Source organism: Nilaparvata lugens, chromosome 7 (assembly GCF_014356525.2).
Source record: "Nilaparvata lugens isolate BPH chromosome 7, ASM1435652v1, whole genome shotgun sequence".
Classification (NCBI taxonomy): domain Eukaryota; kingdom Metazoa; phylum Arthropoda; class Insecta; order Hemiptera; family Delphacidae; genus Nilaparvata; species Nilaparvata lugens.
In genome coordinates, this window is record NC_052510.1 from 538,954 (window position 1) to 548,532 (window position 9,579).

Below are 9,579 nucleotides of genomic sequence, written 5' to 3' on the forward strand. Positions count from 1 at the left end.
TAAGTCTCATCCCTGAGAAAACTCCCTGAAGGACATGAAAAGGATAATTCATCCTTGGAAAAACAGATGATGATTTTGTCTGTGAATAAATCGCAGACGAAATATATTTTTTCGTAGTGAATAAATTAAAATTCCGGTAAGTAACAGTTTTGGGCTGTGCCTGTTAAAACTTCCCCAATCATTTTAAAGAAATGATTATCAATGAAATAAATCTGTTTATCAATGAATAAATAACGAGCAAAGCTCGGTGCCCCGATATTTGGTATTAATAGATAGAATTTACAAAATTTACTTGTTCAGATGATATCTTTATTCCAAAAACCAAACCATTCAAAGATACATTTTGTTAGACTTGTGTTATTTACTCCTGTAATGTTAAAAAGTAAATACTACCAACAACACAACATCAGTGACAACCTATTCCAATTCATGATAAATATCGGGGCACCGAGCTCCACTCTAGAGTACCTACAAAAGCATATAAAAATTATTACGGAAGAAGAAATTATAATAAATATTCATAGTTCATACAGAGAGGTTCTATTTAATCACAGTGGATTGAGATTAATTGGCAGAGGAATGCGAAAATTTCTTTCACAAAAGCATGTTAAATTTCAATCCAGATTCATGTCACTTGAACCAAATCACAGAAGACCATCTCAAAAAGGTAGTTTATCTGATTGGTTCTACTGAAATTAATCAGGATTAAAATTTAACCGGCTTTTGTACAACTGTCACTAAGTACCTGATTGAATTATGTACAAAAGTTCAACAGCTGAGTCATAAGTCTCAGTCCCACACACATAAACTCACTCACTCACTTCCATCATCAACAGACGCCAAATTATCAGCTGTTTTTCCAAGGATGAATAAATTCTTTTAATGTTCTTCAGCAAGTTTCCCCAGGGATGAGACCTAGTGTAATCGAATTTTTATATTATTAACCTGGTATGTTCTGAATTTCGTGAGAATTGTTAGAGCCGTTTTCGAGATCCGGTGGAATACAAACATATAAACATCTAAAAATTTAAACATTGAAACATCTAAACAGAAATTGCTTGTTTAATAGTATAGGATTCAGAATACCTGAACTTGCCGACATTATATATTGTAAGAATAAAATCGTTCCAAATTTGTATGAATGTTTACCAAGATTGCTATGCAATATTCTTTTGCAATAAAGAATTATCAATGATATTATTATTCAAATTTTTATAAGTAACCTTAACATTAAAAAAGCAAAGCCTCCCTTACTTATCTTTTAATATCCTATTAAAATATGTGTAGTTTTTCCTGATGTAATGAAGTTCTTTCTAGTCCGGAACGGGTGCACTGCTAGTCTCAAAAATAATATCAAAAAAATACTTTATTTCCATTTTAAAGAGATAAGAAACGATGGTATATATTTTTACAAGAACGGGTGCACTGCTAGTCTCAAAAATAATATCGAAAAAATACTTTATTTCTCTTCAATGTTCAAAGTGATACTTTATTTCTATTTTAAACAGATAAGAAACGATGGTATATATTTTTACAATATTATGATAACAGGAAGAATTCCTCACAAGACCAGAGGTAAATAATGTCCTTTGGAAGATTAGAATGTAGAGGTGTGTACAGATATACACGCCGCGAACATGAGCAATTCACTTTTAATCAGCTGATTATATCTGTATTTTTACAGAAATGGTAAAATACAGAAATAAAAAGCTTGGCATCAGCTGATTGAAAGTGAATTGCTCATGTTTGCAGCATGTAAATCTGTAAGGACCTTAAGATGTGAATTTTATTGTCATACACTGACTAATGTTAAAAACTAAAGAGTTGGCCGTTGGGGTACTTTGGGGGGTCATTACACATGGATGGGGGTGGGCATTACACTCAAATTGGGGGGGGGGGGCATGCGCCATTGGCCTTGGGGGGGCTGGGCACCCCTGAATTGCAAAGAATATTAAATTTTCAACAGGTGATGAGGTGAGCGATCTTGCATGACCAAAAACAGAAAATCTCCACTTTCCAATTTTATCTGAAATTTTTGAATTACTCGATATACTAGAAACTGGACATTTGCATTATGGTTGTTCAAATAATGATGAATCATTAGCTATTGTTAATAATTCTAATGATCTCTGGAAATGCTTATATGACATTGCCGATAAAAAATGTAAAAGATCATAGATCACTCTCTAGAGAGTTTAAATATATTTTTGTCTAATTCAAAACTAATGTGTGTGTATTTGGATATACTAGTTCATTCCATGCATTAGTTATAATTGAGGAAACATTGAAAAATATAATCTTCGCTGTGTGTACAACCCACAATTCTGCATGTGCTTGACAACGTTGTCAAGTACATGTTTCAGTTAAATCTGACAGTAAGATATTCATTTCACTTGAATCTGGCAGTAAAATGCCTCTCTCTCTCTCTCTCACATATCTCTCTCTTCTTCTTCTTTTTCCTCCTCTCCTCCTTCTTCTTCTTCTTCCTCCTCTCCTTCTTCTTCTTCAGTAGTGAAAAAGGATGGTTGATCGCCATCAACTCAGTTGATGGATCAACTCAAGAGTACTATCAACTCAGTTGATGGATCAACTCAGTTGAAGGATCAACTCAGGAGTACTAACAAATCAGTTGAACTATCAACTCAGTTGATGGATCAACTCAGGAGTACTATAAAATCGGTTGAACTATCAATTCACTTGAACCAACAAATAGAAAGAGGCTTGCATGCTTTGAAAGTAGGTTCAACTCACTTAAATGATCAACAAGAATGAACCTTGCACCATTTGAAAGTAAGTATGTGTCAAGAATAGCATGCAATCATTTGGCTGTTCAACATTAACGAGCTGTTACATAAGATGTGCAAATAGAAGACCTATTATAGTTATGCAACTTTGAATGCACTTTTTCACTGAACAACCTCATTATTTAACAAGCACTCACGTAAGATCCATTACTATAGTGCAGTTTATCATGCAATCTTCACTTTTTCCAAGCTAATAATAGAAAGTTTCACATAATTATTTGATAGAGCAAGGAAGAATGAGGATTAGAAAGAGATGTGATGCTTCTCCCACTTATCTCCACCAGCCAATTTTAGTATAAAAGCAAGTATCAGATAACATCTACTATATAGCCACTATCATCTACTAGACTTCAACATCAAGACTGCCTACTCTGCTACTATTTGCCAGCACTATCACACAATATCCCAACAAAGTAAGTTTATTTTTTATATTTTCTCTGTCTGAAAACAGCAATTTCTGCTGGATTTGACCAGTTTCAAGAACAATGAAACCATTTTATGTAGATACAGAGAAACTGTATCTGAACAAGTATATCTTGTTAACTCTCAAGATAACACTTGAATAATTGAAATTAGTATCACCCTTATATATAAATTACTGTTTGATTTTATTGGAATTGCTTATCTAATTCTATCCAGTACCCTGCTATTCTAGTTCATGAGTACAGTTTTGCTACATCTTCCCACTTATTTCCTTGTACAATATATACTGTTAGGTAGAATAGGTTGGAAGTAACGTTGGTTATTAGATATTTAGTAATTTTCTAAAATGTTTATTCAATTGATGGTTAGTAATATTATTTTCGTTTTGCTCATACATTTTTCCTTTGCTATAATCCAACTTGTAAAGATAGATTTCTCTATTATCAGCTGTTCCGAAGATAGTGTAATTTTGAAGACTTTATAATTGGAAAAGGTTTTAGTTGAGCTTAGTAAGGGATCGTTTTGACAAGATCACCTGTGTGCTCAACAAAGGGTAGAGAATAAACCTGCTCACTTGGGAATTCATGTATGCCTTACCATCCCACCTGTATTTACTTAATATTGCTTTTTATTATTTTGTAGGTTCAGCTCCAATCTCAAGTGGGCTACCAACACCAAACTTCATCAGCCAAATTCTATTGAGGTGTGAGTTTGCTCCAGCTTCAAGACAGTAGGCTACCAACACCAATCTTCAACAACAAAATTTAATTGAAGTGAGTTTATTCTTCATATTTGCTCTGTGTAAAAAGACAAAATGTCTATTATATTCAAAAAATCACAGAGCATGCATATATCCCTGAAAAGGAAACAGAAAATTCTGTTGGATTTGATCTAAAAAGTCCAGTATCAAGGACAATTGAATCAAAATCATTGTTCTGAACAAAGCTCAGGCTAGAGCTACTAGAGGACTGGTCTTCACAACAAGACAACGGGCTGACAAGACAAGACAAACTGAATGACTAAACTAGGATGACAAGGCAGACAGCTGGACGATTTGCGCTGGCGCAAACAAGCCTGCTATTGGCAGAACTGTAGTCTGGGATTTTGGCGCTACGATTTGAATGCTCTGGCCAAACCATACTCCCGCCTCTGAAAAACTATTTTTCAGCCAAGTTACAAAAACTGAAAAACCAAGGAAGGGAAAAATCCAGACATGACAAAAAGAACAAAACACCAACACCAAAAAACAACACAAAAGAAAAAATGCAACAATCACCACAACTATTGAGTTGGGAGTGGATATAATTTCATTATTACTAGGTCGAACACGGAAACAACGATTACACTTAAAGATACAAATACAAATAATAGAGTGAGCAGACAGTATCCAGAATTTCTGTCTGATCAAGGACAACAATAACGAAGGTCCAGCATGACAATTCTTCTTGTGATGATGATCAATCAACATCGATACGAAAGCGTCAGATTTTGTAAGATCATCTGATGACAAGTCTCAAATTCCAGTCCAGCATGAGACAAACGACCGCCGACACGAATCACACCTTTATCAATGAATGGAGACAGGCGACGTAGGCGCATAGAACAATCTTCTCCCTTCTCCAATTGCATAAATTCAGATGAAAAATGTATCTTCTGTACCACTTTACATAGATACCTCTCAGCAACATCGAAATCTGATTCTTCTGATTGGGGTAAGATTCATAAGAATTTGAGAACAAGAATTACAATTCTCAAAAGACAACCATAATCCAAACAACGACCAATCAATTGCATTGCTGTTACAATCAGGAGATTTTGTGACTGTCAACACTGACGGTTTTTTCACCTCCGGTGGATCCACTATCTCTTCCATTTGAGTTCGGACGGGCCAATCGCATTCGTCCTCTGCTATCCATGATGGACCTGAGAGCCACAACAGAAAGTTCACAAGCTCAACTGGTGATAAACCTCTAGACAAACAATCAGCGGGATTTTCAATTCCGGCAACATGCATCCACTCCTGTATACAAGAATCCTGTATTTTTGCGACGCGATTACCAATAAAAGTTTGCCATTTCTCGGATGGAGCATTAATCCAACACAAGGTGACTGTAGAATCAGAGAGTGCGACAATACGAGACACATGACAACGTTCACTAATAATAGTGACTACTGAATTCATAAGTTCTGCCAACAAGAGTGCCGCACACAACTCTAAACGAGGTATTGATACAACTTTAGATGGTGCTACCTTGGACTTTGAACACAATAATACAACTCTTGGCTCCTCGCTCTCCTTCTGCGACTTCACATAGATAACTGCACCATAACCAGACAATGATGCGTCACAAAAACCAATCAAACTGATGTGAGAATCCTGAAACAAACCAACATGATGTGGAACAGCAAATTTCAACAATAGAGGCAACTCTTTTTGACAATTCTCCCAAAGAGTGCGGATAGACTCAGGTGGCTTCTCGTCCCAATCCACTCCTAATTTCCACAGTTTCTGGACAAGACATTTGAGAAATAATGTAAACAGTGACAAGAGACCAAGTGGATCATAGATACAAGCCATCACTGACAGAATAGAACGCTTAGTAGCGACGACCTCACCACTCTTGACTGAAAACTGAAACAGATCAGTACTAGGTTGCCAATTCAATCCCAAGATAGCCAAGGAGTTGTCTGCTTCGAAATCCTTGTACGAAAACGATTTCTCTTCCTCTGAGAATTTCTCCAACATTGATGGTGAATTTGAAGTCCACTTTGTGAGCGAGAAACCTCCTCCCTCGAACAGCTGCTTGGACTGACAATACAGCTCTGCGGCCTCTGACTCTGTGGCGACAGATGTGACTAAGTCGTCCATGAACATGTCTCTTGGTATTCTAGCCTTGGCTGCTGGAAAACGATTTCCATCCTCCTCTACAAGCTGGTGGACGATGCGAAGCACCAAATATGGAGAGCTTGAAACACCAAAAACAACACAATTGAGCTGATAAATTTCGATCGGATCCTCCGGCGAAAATCTCCACAATACACACTGATAACGACGGCAGGAATCCTCCACTAATATCTGTTGATACATTTGTTTAATGTCGGCAGTTAGTGCGATTGGGAACAAACGAAAATTAACTAACAAAACAAAAATGTCAGTCTGCAATTTGGGACCAGCATGAAGAACCTGATTCAATGACAAACCTGATGATGTTCTGGAACCAGCATCAAATACAATTCGGATGGGCATGGTAGTGCTGCTTGCTTTCATGATGGCGTGATGCGGTATGTAGTAACCACCTTGGTCTGTCTGATCTGCTACAAACGACATGTGACCCTGACGTAGGTAATTGATCAATATTTCATTATATGAAATACGAGTATTGCTGTCAAGCTCTAGTCATCTCTCCAAAGTCAGCAGTCTGCGTTCGGCGACAGCATACAAATCTCCCAAGCTGCTGGGCGGCTCCGCAAATGACAAGGCAACAACAAAACGACCAGAATTCACACGATGTACAGACTTCCAAAAATTGACCTCACACTCCAACTCTTCCGGTTTCAGTTGACAGCTTGGTGCAGGGCACGATTCCAACTCCCAAAAACGTTCCACAAAACTATCCAACGATGGACTACTAACGAATGGACTACAGATGGCTGTAAAACAATTCGACACATTCTTTGTTGAAGTGAGAATCGGCGCTCTCCCCATCAGAATGTGACCAAAAACCCTATTAACAGTCATCAATTCGTGCGATTCACCTATACTAGGACTCCCACGCAGCAAGTGAGGAGCTAACTCCGCACCAATGATGCCATCTATTCTACTAGGAAGGTAGAATTTGTCGTCAGCCAGTGTGAGATTTTCAAGATGATGAAGTTTGGATCTGTCGATTTCACAAGAAGGCAACTTGTCGATGATTCTATCTACCACTGTGGCATCCATCGAAAACTTGACAGTAGGATCCAACTTCGACTGAATCGACACACAAGTACGACCTCGAACTTCACTAGTACCACCACCGAATCCACGAACAACGGTTTTCATGGGCTGGAATGGTAGTCTCAAATGCCGACACAATTTGGCTGTAACAAAATGACACTGACTCCCGGTGTCAATCAAGAAACGAACATCACAAAGCTGATCATTACAATCTCGAACATGTGCAGTGACGGTGGACAACACAACGGTCGAATTTTCTACATCGTTGGATGTAGAACAACAACTAATAGGTGATGTGCCAACTGCCTTGGAGTTCGACAAGGACGCAGCATCTTCATTGGAACTTGATCTGGAAAAGTGCAATAAAGAATGATGAGATTCTCGACATTGAGCACACTGAGTTTTACTACGACAATCTCTACTCAAATGATCCACATCAAGACAACGAAAACAACAAAACTTTCCTTCAATCAAACAATAACGATCCCAAGGAGTCATTTTCAAGAAACTTGCACAATCTACTAACCGATGACCCGGTTTTGAGCACTTCAGACAATTAGGATTTTCACTAGATGCATCGTTAGATGAATCATTAGATTGAACTACAAACACCTTTGATTTATTATCCTTTTTGTGCCTCATATTAAACGATTCAGTCTGTTTCTCATCAGAAGGAGGAGTCTTAATTTGCTTTTCAATGAATTTGACATAATCGGTATAAGTTGGCATAGCCCTGTCACGGACGGCCGATTCGAAATTTCTACGAGAACTTGGATCCAGCAATCTCAAGCCATGATAGAGGAATATCGAGTCTGAAAAATCAGTGAGTCGCAATCTCTTCACTGCATTGATTGAACTGCAAAACCCATCCAAAATCGCAATACAACCTGCCTTTGATTCTGATTTTATTGGACGAAATTCAAAAATTTGTTTGAAATAGGCATCGACTTGCGCCCGTGGATTGTTATAGCGGGTCAATAATGCCTGCCAAATTATTTGATAATTGTTAGCCAATGGTGGCAAATGACGACAAATATTTGCTGCTTGTCCAGTAAGTCTACTTACAAGATATTGGACCTTCTGCTGATCGTTCAAACTCTTGTTGTCATGTACCAATGCCTTAAATAGATCATAAAACACCGACCATTGAGTCTGGTTCCCATCAAATTTCGGAAGGTCGATCTTAGGCAGTACAGACTCAGACACGACCGGCTGTGCACTAGCTGCTGCAGCTGCCGAAGATTGAGCAATAGCATCAGTCGCCTCTCTCTGTTTGAGAGTGTTAGCTGCTACTTCAATATACTGAAACAGATCTAGATGTGAGTTGTTGAATGCTACAACATAATCTTTATTCAACTCAAGTTCCAACTCATTAACCACTAATTCTGTCTTTTCATAATCCGAAATGGTCTGAGACACCCGAGGATACAAGATTGAAAATTGCTCAGCAACTTTTGGATCAGAGACATTTTCAGACAGTTCATAAATTCTTTGCAATCTGGCATACAATTGTTCCAGTTTAGCACGATGCACCCTGATTTGTTTCTGTAATTTTTCCTCCATCTTGAACTCATACACAAAACAATTCAGCCCCAACAATACAAACAACAGACAATAAAACAAGAATGAGTTCAAAACTAGATGAAAGGAAGAATCACGACTAGTAAGTTATCAAAGTTAAACTTTGATTATCAATTCACAAGATAAGTTACTGCTGGAGACAAAACTATATGATTAGATAATGTTCTTCCAACAACTCACAAACAAACGATAACTTGTTGAATTGAACAAAGAAAATCATGCTGTGATTCACCTTCACTAACATGTATAACAAAATGGACAATACAAAATTCCAACAAACAAATTCCCGAAAAAGAGCACAATGAGCCTAGTTTCAGGAAAATTACAATTTTAACTGAAATAAATTTAATTTCAGACAAATACAAATTGACAAGAAACCTTGCTCTAGAACAAGGCTACAACAAACTTAAGTTGAGCATAGATCAGACCATTCTCAACATGCCAACATTGGACAAATACGAAACTGCTTAAATCCAATGTGTGTGAATTAATCAATGAATTACAAATTTAAATTCATCACGGTTCGGAGGATCAAAAATGTTCTGAACAAAGCTCAGGCTAGAGCTACTAGAGGACTGTTATTTACCATTTATATAATTAAATACAAACAAGGGGCAAAATTTAATCTTCAATTTGAGCCAGGTTATTTGTACAGTTAAACTCTGCATTAATGAACAATAAAAAAGAGCAGAAACTCACCAGATTTAATCCAATCTTGTCTACTTGCCCTTTTAAGCCTTTATTAGGTGTTTTAGTCAGGTTCAGGGTGGGATGAAAATCTGGGAATAAGACAGGTCTGGCTTCCGGGCTGTATTTTTGTTGATTCTGTGTTCA